The following is a 12,089-nucleotide window of genomic DNA, read 5'->3' as shown; positions in this document are numbered from 1 at the left end:
AAGAAAGATAGTCAGAATCCTCTTCCACCTAGAAAATGTCCACACAGTAACCTCTAGGAACTGTGAATGTTACATTACAGGGCAAAAGGGACTTTGCAAATGTAATTAAGGTCACCAACCTAAAGATTTGGGAGGTTAGCCTGGATTCTCCAGGTAGATACAATCTAGTCACATGAGAATTCAAAAGCAGAGAAGTTTCTATCTGGCCTAGAAGCTAGATAAATGTGGCAGAAAGGTCAAAGAGATTTGTGAGAAAGACCCTCGCCCGGCCATTGCTGGCTTTGAAGATGAAAGGTTCATGAACCAGGGAATAGGAGTGGTCTCTAGAAGTGAAAACAACCCCTGGCTGACAACCAGGAAAGAAGTTAGGACCCTGCTCCCACTGCTTAAGAAGACTGAATCCTGCCAACAATCGGAGTGAGTCTGGAAGCAGATTCTCCCCTGAGTCTCCAGGTATGAGCCCCACCTGGTCAACACTTTGACTTTGGTATTGTGAGCCCATGAGTAACAAACCTATCTGAACCCACCTGAACTTATGCCTAAGCTGTCAGATAATGAACAGGTGTTGTTTTAAGCTGTTAAAATGTGTGATAACTTGTTATAGCAGCAGTGGAGAACTGATACACTAACTGGTTATCACTAAGTGACCAGAGACCCTGGCATATTTGTAATCAGGGAGCTTTCTTCCATCCAAGAGTCAGGCCCACTTTGAGAGACCTGGGCTTATATTAATTTCCCAAAAAATGTCAAACTGATGCTTTGACCTAATGCTGCTTTCTTCTGACTCCCCTGGTGCCAGAAATTTAAATTCACCAAAATAGCGAGGGCCATCCTGTATCTTTTCCCAGGCTGTGGGAGGAACTTGTTAGAGATTTTCCCTTCTTCATGGGCTGGGGCTGGGTTTAACTAATGGTCTGATTTTCTGTTAAGCTGCAGGGAAAGTGAGAAATGGCTGCTTTCATAGAATTAGTAAATGCCACCAAAACTAAAGGTCAAAGCAAGTTGACATTAAATACAGTACCTCCAGTGGGGCAATGCAGGGTGCTTTAAAGAGCAGCTCCCACAAACCCCTGCAACACCTATTCACTGAGCTTGTTTTGAGTGCTTATAGAATCCAGCTAAGCTCTTTGTCAGTCCCTGTCTTTTCCCACCTGCGACCTATATTAGCCACAACAAGACTGTTTTCCCCAACAAAGCCCCCTCATTGACCAACGTGGAGAAAGGCCATGTGTCTGGTCCATATTTCAGATGTAACGTTCACTCACACAGGCTTCAGCCTCCCTGTGAGCTGAACACTGTGTATTCTCTCATATGGCTGCAGGGGACAGAGAAACAAAGGAGGATAAACACAGGGCAGATTCCAGCTGAGCTAAATCTGTACTTGAAGCTCAAGCTTGAACTAAAGGCCTAGCAACCTGAGAACTTCAAGAAGCCGAGTAAGGCCAGCATGTGATGTAGAGGGCATTTTCACAGACTGGGGAACACCAGCTACTGTAGGAGTGAATCCCAGTTCTAACATTTACCAGCTGTGTATCCTTAAGTGGGATTTTAAACCTCTCCCAGCCTCAGTTTCCCCAACTGTAAAATGGGAATCATATTACATTAAAAATATAATGAATACAGTAATGTGCCCTCCCTACTCCAGTGTTTTCCATTACCCTAACCCTGCTTTAGTTTTATTTCATGGCACTTGTCATCATCTGACATCTACATATTTGTGTGTTTATCGATTAATGTCTGTCTCTCCCAGCCTTATTTATTAGAATGTAGCCCCAAGGACAGGGATTTTGCCTCTTCACTGCTGCATCTGGGGTGCTATAGACGCAATAGAGCTTAGTGGTTAGAAGCGCAGGATCCAGACCCAGGTGGTTGGAGTTTCAGTATGGATCTGCAGACTTCCAGTTAAATGAATCTCTCAGTTCCTCCGTTTTTAAAATTTATAAACTGAAGATAATAATGGGACTTTTTTTTTTTTTTGAGTTGGAGTCTCACTCTTGTCACCCAGGTTGGAGTGCAGTGGCACACTCACAACCACCCCAGTATCGACCTGCTGGGTTCCAGCGATCCTTCCAGCTCAGCCTTCCAAGAAGCCATAACTATAGGCACACACTACCATGCCTGGTTAATTTTTTATTTATTGTAGAGGTAAGATCTCACCAAGCTGCCCAGGCTGGTCTCGAACCACATAGCCTCCCAAAGTGCTGGGATTACAGGCTGAGCCATCAAGCCCAGTTGGGACCTCTTTCAAAGGGTTATCCCAAGTATTAAACAGATAAGACATGCAAAGTACTTAGAAGAATGCCAAGTACACAGTAAGTACCCATAAATGTTAACTAATAATAATAATATTATCTAGAATATACAAGAGGGACCCAAAAAACCCAGGGCTTATTTATTAAAAAATTGGGTATTTATTCTTACATGTTTAAACGTCAGTCACCTTCAAAGTTCTCTCTGTTTGATGCAGTACATCTAATGGGATGCTTTTTCAACTGCTCAAAACAGGTTTTGAAATCCTCATATTGATGTCTTTTAGCACTTCTGCCATTTTTGTTTTACCTCTTCCACGTTGGCAAAACATTACCCTTTGAGGATTTTTTTCATCTGGAGAAACAACAACAACAAAAAGTTGCTCGGGACAAGATTGGACGAATAGGGAGGGTGGGGATGGGAGTCATGCATTTTTGGTCAAAAGCTGCTGAATACTCAGTATGGTGTGGGCAGGCGTGTTTGTAAATCACCCATCATGAAGTGTGCAAATGCATTGAAAGAATCTCCAAAAATAATTCACTGATACTGAACACAGGCTCTCACCACAATGCCAGCTGAAACACTGATGTCATTGGGTTTCTAGAACACTTACTTAGTGGGGGAAGCCTGTACTACAAGGGGCCCGCCCTCCCAAAAGATAATTCTGGTTTTTGTTGGGTCTCCCTCATATATATTTCAGTGACAAGGTTTCACTCTGTTGTCCAGGCTGGAGTGCAGTGGCACAGTCATAGTTCACTGTTGCCTCTAACTCCTGTGTTCAAGGGATCCTCCTGTTTCAGCCTCCTCAGTAGTTGGGTCTACAGGCAAGCAGCGCCACACCTCATTAATTTTTTAAATTTTTTTTGTAGAAAAGGAGTTTCACTATGCTGCCCAGGTTAGTCTAGAACTACTGACCTCGAGTGATCCTCCTGCCATGGTCTCCCAAAGTGCTGGGATTATAGGCAGGAGCCACAGATCCTGGCCAATATTTGAAATATTTTAAGTAATGAGTGAGCATTATTTGACTGAATGAAAAATATTTACAAACCTTTTTGAACTATGCCTATCACACAGTAGGCCCTTAATAAAGAACTTTACACAGTGGTATGCTGATTTTTTGGTTGGTGGTGGTGTTATTGTTTCTCATTGCCCAAAACTGTGTATGTTCTAGTGTATGTTTAATTACTGGCACTCAGAAGGCAGGAGGTTGATTTTTGGTGCTTGCCAATGTCTGTGGTGTAAAACCTCCCATCATAGCTAATTTCAGCTGCCAATCTGATACCGCTGAACACAGAGTTGGGAAGAGATACACAGAAGCATTTCATGATAGAGTATTACTACTCTACAGATACAATAAACACAGATAATCTTGAGAAAACCAGATAATAGACAAATAATTAGGAAGTGTGGGTATTCAGCATTTATTATTTTTGTTTTTAATATAATTTAATTATAAATTTATATACTATTATTTTAATAATTGCTGAATTTGTTTAATTTTTATTAATTAAATTATTTTTTAATTAATAAAAAATAACATGCACTCAAGTTTTCTGATAATTTAACAATTGACTTTTCTGATCCAGTACAAGATAACTCCAGATACAAGGGCTATATACATGTTACTTTTTCTACCACAAATAAGTACTCCTTCCATGCTCCCCAAAATAAATACAAGCATAAATGCTTATGCAGAAATCTAGGGCAGGCCTCTCTCCCAGGCAAAACTTTGGAATCAGATTCCAAAGAGGAAAAAAATTAATTCCCCACTAAATACTTAGTCAAGCCTGGTGAAATAGATAGTGTCCTGGTCCCTCCAAAGGACCGCCTAGAATCCCTGCCTATGTTAGAATTTCATTGTCTCCAATATGGCTGGAAATAAGTGGGGTATTAGCCTAGATTTGGGTATCTCTGGATTACATGGTCATTTGAGAAGCTAAACTTTAGAGATTTGTCTGGAGAAGTGAGTAGGGAGAGTGATGCATGGCTAGGGTTAAAAGTGTGTGGGTAATCACTGTCACAGCTGAGATGTGTGCATTGTCCTACTGGTTAGCTTTCTCCCACTTGGCTCCACACTCAGGAAAAGAAAAAAGCATGAGATCCAGAGAAAACTTAGACAAGCTTAGGAATACTCCTTTGCTCCACTGTTTACAGACCCCAGGTAGCTTTCTCAATTACCCTGGGCCATTCCTTGGAACGGGGCATTAGGTCCTGCACATTTTCTTTTCTTTTTTTTGAGTTGGAGTCTCACTCTGCCGCCCAGACTGGAGTGCAGTGGCCGCTCCCGGCCACCGCAGCCTCGACCTGCTGGGCTCCAGCGATCCTTCGCCTTAGCCTTCCAAGTAACTGGAACTACAGGTGCACGCTACCACACCCAGCTAATATTTTTTATTTATTGTAGAGATGAGGTCTCGCCTGCCCAGGCGGGTCTCGAACCCGCGGGCTCAGGCAATCCACTCACCTCAGCCTCCCAAAGGCATGGGATTACAGGCTGAGCCACCGAGCCCGGCAATATTTTCTATCAGTAAGGTGGCCAACCATCCTGACTTTCCTGGGACTATGTCAGTTTGAGCACTGAAAATTCAGAGTCTCAGGATATCCCTCAGTCCTGATTAAACTGGGATAATTACTCATGTTACCCCTTGGCCCCAAGGCCAGGATTCTCAAGACTTTCTGATGGGAAAGCCTCAGACAATTATTTTAGAGGGTCCTTCAGACCAAGGGTTTGAAGAAGGAGCATAGACCCAAGAGATCAAGAATTAGAAGTGAGTGGTCATTGCAAATCTTCATCATTTCCAAAAGATGCCCTGAAGTGGCCCAGAAAAGTGGACAGAGACCCAGCTATAAAAAAGGACACTTGAAATTGGACTGAGGCACATCTTCTCTGTACCATTTCTTTTCTTTTTACCAGTGCTGCTTCTTACAGTAGCAGTCTGAGCTATTCTGAGCAGATGAGAAATGCCCTTGTTTGGAGCTAATACACTCAGGATGCCTCATGGGCTCCTCACTCAGCACCCTGAAAGACCAAGAACAAATGCTCATCTGAATCAGGAGGAATCCGCAGAGCTTGAGGAAATTCTCTAATCTCCAGCAAAGTGCAGACATGATAAGTGACCTTCAATAGAAGCAGAGGCAAATCGAGCACTGACCTCCAGAGCAGCTGGTTTTTCTGAAAACACTCCTCTATCGTAGCAGGCCTGGTCTGCTTGCTACAGTTCACAGGTGCCTATGAGTCTCTCTCAGTTCTCTTTCCTAGGCTTCTCCAAGATCCACCAAAACTCCCTCCCTTTACCCCTGGCAGTGTCATCATGGTCATTTATTCTGCTAGCATCTCAGAGGCAAACACCTCCAAAAAAAAAAAACTTTTGGAATAACAATTTGACACTGTGGTTTTCATTTCTAAAAATTCAATTTGGCTCCTTTTGAGGTTCATCTATTCTTTTTCATGTTGACCAGTTCTTATCTCATGGTTCCTAGTCCTTCAATCATATGTATTCATGGTCTGTGTTCATGATGTGGAGCCGAGTATGGCCGCCTGCCATGTCATTGATCTGGGATATCAACCCAACCAACACAACTGGTTTTCAAGAGTGATTGAGGCTGTAACACAAACAGTCATCCTGAAGCTTAAATGCGATAGAAAGGTATTTCTTTCATGTAACAATCCAAGGTAAATGTGCAGGTTAGTGGGGAGTTCTGATCCATGCAGTTATGGAAGAACCGAGATGCCTTCAACCTTACGCTTTAGTCATCCCTAGGGATGTGCACATGCATAGTTGGAGCTGGGGTGCCACATCTGGGTAGCAGCCATTGTGAAAAGGGAGTATCACAAAGGAGAGACCTCCACTGTCTTCATGTGCCAGCTCAGAAGCATCACTCCACTTCTGTTCTCATTCCATTGGAGAGAACCGAGCCATGTGGACACACCTAACTACAGCAGAGGCTGGGAAAGGTAGCAGAACTGAGCAGCCACGTGGCCAGTTAGAATCCTACTCAGTGAGAAAGGGGAAGACAAGTCAAGGTGGATGACTTCAGTCTCTACAACAATTTCTGGAGGCAAGTTCTGCAATGGATTGGCTGTTCACATCCGGCTCCACCATTGACTAAACATGTGACCTTAATTAACCAATACGTGCCTATGTTTTCTTATCTGTAAACTGTGAATACTAATCATCTCTAATTCGCTGGACTGGTGGGAAGGGCCATGCACGTAAAGTCTTTCTAATGGTGCTTGGCACATAGTAAATTCACAGTATTGTTATAATCTTATAGATTCATATTTTATAGTCTTTTTTAGATTATTTGACCTTCGCTAATTCTTGGGGTATTCATTTTACTATTTTACTATTTCCTTCTTTGAATACCTTCCCCTCACAGAATTTGTTTCCTAGTGTGGTTTGTGGGTTTTTATGTGAAGCATATCAGCAACAGGGATTTTTTTCCTGTGGAGCATGCCTGCTCAAGATTGTGGGTTCATCCTTAGAGGGGCCCAACTGTGACTTCTGCCAAGACCCTAATTGTTTTACTTGTCGAAACAGTTTTCACTTCTATATCTCGAAATGGCATTCTGTAGTATGAAGGTAAGGTAAAATTTTGACTGAATATTCAAGCATGATTCTGAAGTCTTTAAGGTAGTGTTATTTCCATACAGGGTCTCACACAGATGGCAAGCTTCCCAGATGGTCAGATTCTTTCTAGTCTTCCTTTCAAGGAAAGGGCAGCCCTTTGAGGTTTCCAGTTCAACACAGGGGGTTCTCTTTTAACTCCCTACCTTGCACAGGCCTGAGGTCTCATTTCCTGTTTCCAGATCGAGAGTAAAAACTCCACTCCAGTTCCAAAGGCTTTTATCAGGGTCCTCTGGCATCAGCTCCCATTTACCACTCATGCTTCTGTTACCCTTCTTTTCTGGCACCTGAAGACTCTCTTCTCTGTCTTTCAAGCTCAGCTATATATTTAAATGCAAGTTTTAAGATGTTGTGAGCATTTCTATGTGCTAAAAGTGGGAGGGGGCCTTTCACATCTGCGCCATCTGCCACATTCTTCATGAATTTGTTCTATGCCTAATGGGATAAAGAAAATAATTCCTTTTGTGGGGAGAAGATTGCATCTGTTGGAGAGAAATATGTCCATAAGCTGCATGGGGTGAGATATGAGAGAAGAAAGGTAATTCTGACCACCTGCTACCCACTGATGGGTCTGCCCAGGGGTTCCAAGATCTAGACCTTCCTCACCCTCCAGGAAAAATAAACACCCGTATCTTTCCATAGGCTGGGTCCTGCCTGATGGACTAAACAAGCTTTGTTATAGAAAAAATGGAGTTTATTGACTTAGTTTGGGTTGGAGGCCCTAGAATCAGTGGAATTGAAATCAGAAAAGTAACGGGCAAAGAGAGAAAGAGGCCTCAGAGTCCAAGGGTCAGATGCTGGACTGAGCACAGAGTTAGATGGTTGTCCAGGAAATACCAGAGAGGCGCCACGTGGCTCATCCCAGCACCAGGGCCTGGGACACGTTCCAGGGCAGGCCACCCCAAGAGTGAGCAGACTGTGCCTGGACTGTGAGGACTTACTCCCTCACCCCACTCACCCATCTCCTCAACCCACAATACACAGGGTCCTTGTGCAATCTAGGAGTCCCCAACTGGACAGGGATGAGTAGATATCCCTGCTACACTTAGTGCTGATAATAACATTTATAACTGCTCATGCAGCACTTTATAATTCACAAAAGACTATGTTTAAACATGTGTTTTACATCACTCTTGCAGAATAAGTATTCTTAGTTTCATTTTACTAACTGCCTCAAATTTAACAAATCTCCACTGCAGAAAAAGTGGAGGGCAAAAAATAAATATATATATTTTTACACAGTTGTACCCTTTCCCAGTACCCATACTTACTTTATCTAATTTTACATAATTAAAAATATTAAAATCCCAAGCTAAAATTTTTGCCTTTGGATTACTTCACAAACTTCAGAGTAAGCATTTTTTAAAAAATAATAGCTACTTGGCCTATATTCATCTAAATGGAAAGAGGACTCACCAAAGCTGTTTCTTCCAAAAACAAGACTCTGCCTCAAAAGCCAAATCTTACTTTCACATACTGAGTTAAAGGGAGCAAAATGCCAGTATTCTTAGACTAGCCCCTTTGACTCTGTTTCAAGCCAAGAGGATTCCATAATTTTGACAGGCAGTTTCAAAGCCCCTCATTACACACTCAAAAATTTTAGAAAGTATAAAATGTTGAGCAGTTATGTAATCAATTCACTTTATAATATGAGAAATGGCATCCATTTCCATCAAAAGAGTCTATTTTAATACTGAATATTGGCAAACCTACATATTACAAGTGAGTAAACTGAAGTTCAGAGGGATTGAATGTCTCACTGAGGTCACAAACTAACTACGTGGGAGAGGTCATACCTGAGCCCAGTCAGACCTTTTCATCAGTCACTAAGACCTAATTAAAATAATAAGGCGTTAGGTCAAAGGAATAAATCGAAGTTACTTCTAGGGTCATCTGCATTTGACAGGTGCTTTTTCTTGTCGACAATCACAAAATATTAAATGTTAGCCAACAAATAAAAAATAAATGCTTGTAATGTCAAGTTCTAGCAACCTGCTGAAAGGTTGCAAACCACACCCCAAATCACAAATCCAAAAAGCTGACACTGTGCTTCTTTCTCATGGTCCAGACCCTGAGTTCCTGGCTGATTCATGATTGTGTGTTCTTGTCTCTGGTTTCATGGCTCTGAATCTGTGGCTGTGGGTACAAGACTTTAGGTTGAGGGCTCTGGGTTTATGACTTTGGGTGGATGGCTCCAGGTTCATGGCTATGGTTTGTGGCTCTGGTTCACGGCTTTGGGTTGATGGCCCTGAGTTGATAGGTCTGGGTTCATGACTAGCATCATGGCTCTGGGTACATGGCTCTCATTTATGGCTGTGGGAGCTCAGGTTCTGGTAGGCCTTGCCACATGCAGGACTTGACCAGGTCAGAGTGACCTGGAATACAACCTGGTGGTAGAGAAGATCAAGTCCTAGTTCACTTCCCAGTACCTCCAAGGAAATGACCAGTCTATGTTCCAACATTCATTGAGTCCTGCTGATGTCCAGCCATATGCTAGACCCTAGGGGAATCAGGAGTCAGGGAGTAAGGCAGAAAAAAGAAAGAAATATGAAAGAAATAAATAGAACACTGCAACTTAAAAAAAAAAAAAAGCTTGCTATTCAGCTGAGGAGAAAAAAATAGCTAAGTAGGGACATTTAACAAGACAAAATGTAGAGGGAATGTGCCAGAAGAATGTACCTGGTGGCTGAAGGTTGTCAAGGGAGTTCAAAGGATGGTAAATGTGGGAGGGAGGCATGTACTAGAAAATTTGGATACAAGATCAGCCAAAGATTTATTATAATCTTGCTGTAAGAGACATGAAGCCTCCAGTAGACCTACAATTCGAAGATTCCTTCTTGGTAGGGAAATTATATAGAAAAAGAGAATGGTACAATAGTCATTAAATAGATGCAAAAAAAAAAGTATTTTTAGCAAAAGGTCTAGACTCTTGACTGACAGCTAGGTGGGTGAGTGATTAGTTTCCCAGAACAAGTCTTAATCCCATTATAGTTTCCAGAAAATAAAATAGGTTAAGCATTTTATCAGGAATGCTAATTTCTTCCAAGAACCAAGCTCTGAACTTCATCTCACAAAAAATTCTGTCTCAGTCTATATTTAGGACAATTTTTCTTTTATAACAACCACATTCATGACTTTCATGGATATATCTGTCCATACCAGGCAACAAAGATCACAAAATTCATATTTATACTATGTGGACATGCTGCCACAGACCAGGTCTGGACTTGAACATGTCCTCTCTAAGGAGAAGGATGACCTGAATAGCTTATTCTCCTGTGGGAAACAAAGCAGACTCTGGTGAAGTTGGGTTAAAAGTTTAAACAATGGGAGGTAGGGGAGGGGCAGAGACACTAATAAGAAAAAAATACAAAATTAAGAATATAAAACTAAATATGTTAAATTAAGTATAGCCCAGAGCTGCTGCCTTGCATATTTTGGGTCTGACCCAGAGGTTTCTCTGTATTCTTTCACATGGTGAGCTGTAACCTAGCTGAGTGTGTAAACAGATTGTGACGTACTCTTTTGCCAATCACCTAGTTCTGGTCAATCAAAGGCGGCTTACTGTTCAAATCGGGCTCAAATAAGGCAAATGTTGAGCTGTAACCAATCTGGCTGTTTCTGCACCTTGCTTCCTTTTTCTATACTTCACTTGACTTTTTCTGTTCTTAAATCTTCCACCACATGGCTGCGCTGGAGTCTCTCTGCGCCTACTCTGGATGGGAAGGCTGCCCGATTCTGCATCATTATTTGCTCAATTAAATCCTGTTAACTGTAATTGTCCTTTTTTTTCCTTTGTCAAATATAAAAATAAACATGGGGTGCCAAAAAATATAAACATATTTTAAGTATGACATTCGCTCAAAAGACTCAAATGAATGCATGCAGGTGTCACCATGCAACAGACAGGACAATCAAAGAAAATGGTGGGAGCACAGTTGAGCGAACGTCATACTACACCTTGCTACCATAATTCAATTCAACTTCGGAAAGTAATACATAGATAACATCTCTTAAAATCTGTATACATATTTTTGGCGCCCCTGTATTTAGGAGGAGAAAAATCACCTTGGAGATTCAGGCCCCATTCTTCAGAAACAGCTTTTCCAAAAATGGTTACATTCCCTAATATATCCTGGTTTCCCCTCCCCACCTAGACCTTGACAGCTCCCAGCAGCCCCAGGATCCTACCGAAATGCTGAAGCTTGATCTCTATGCACTTCCCAGTGAGTCCGCCTCTGATGTGGTGGTGAACTGCAGGACCACATACCACCTCTCAGGCTCCACACCTCTTACCCTCGACAGTCGGTACCCAGCTACCCTGTCCTGACTTCATTTATCAACTAAAAATGATGATTTCCTGGAAAAATCAAAGGATTCCTCCATGGGTGGATTCCACAAGTATTTGTTGACCATCAGGGTGGAAATTAACTTTTTATTAACTGAATTTAACATCTAAGAATATTTTGAGCAAGTGGAGTCTCGTTCTTCATTTATGTCATGGTATTCACTGCAAATCACCTAAATGCTAGGCTTGAGCCACATACCAACCACATTAGGTGAACATGGCTTATCCTGCTAGGTGAGTGTTAGGTAATACAGGCTTCCCCTGCTAGATGAGTGTTCTAGGAACCTATCAGGATCAGTGTTCCAGCTAGCGCTGTTCTGAGAGGCTGCGTTCAGTTTCAGTGAATTTTTTGGGGGGGAGAGAGGAAATTCTTTCAATGCATTTGCCCATCTCCTGATGGATGATTTTTATGAGTGCACCTGCTCACACCATACAGAGTGCTCAGCAGTTTTTGACCAAAAACAACATGACCCCTGTGCCCAACACTCCTTAAAAATGGCAGAAAAGACGAGACACAGTGGCTCAAGCCTATAATCCCAGCACTTGGGGCAGCTGAAGTGAGAGGATTGCCTGAGCCCATGGGTTCGAGACCAGCTTGGACAACATGGTGAGACCTCATCTCTACAATAAATAAAAAAATTAGCTGGGCATGGTAGCGCGTGCCTATAGTTCCAGTTATTTGGAAGGCTGAGGACGAAAGGATTGCCTGAGCCCAGCAGGTGGAGGCTGTGGTGGCCATGAGCATGCCACTGTACTCCAGCCTGTGCGACAGAGTGAGACTCCAACTTGGAAAACAAAAAAGGCAGAAGCACTAAAAGGCTTCAAAAGTGACTAATTCAAAAACTGTTTTGGGTAGTAAAAAAAAG

Source organism: Carlito syrichta, unplaced genomic scaffold, assembly GCF_000164805.1.
Source record: "Carlito syrichta isolate Samal-C Ts95f unplaced genomic scaffold, Tarsius_syrichta-2.0.1 Scaffold309827, whole genome shotgun sequence".
Taxonomy (NCBI): Eukaryota; Metazoa; Chordata; class Mammalia; order Primates; family Tarsiidae; genus Carlito; species Carlito syrichta.
The sequence above is the reverse complement of the archived record's forward strand: the minus strand, read 5'-3'. Positions refer to the sequence as shown.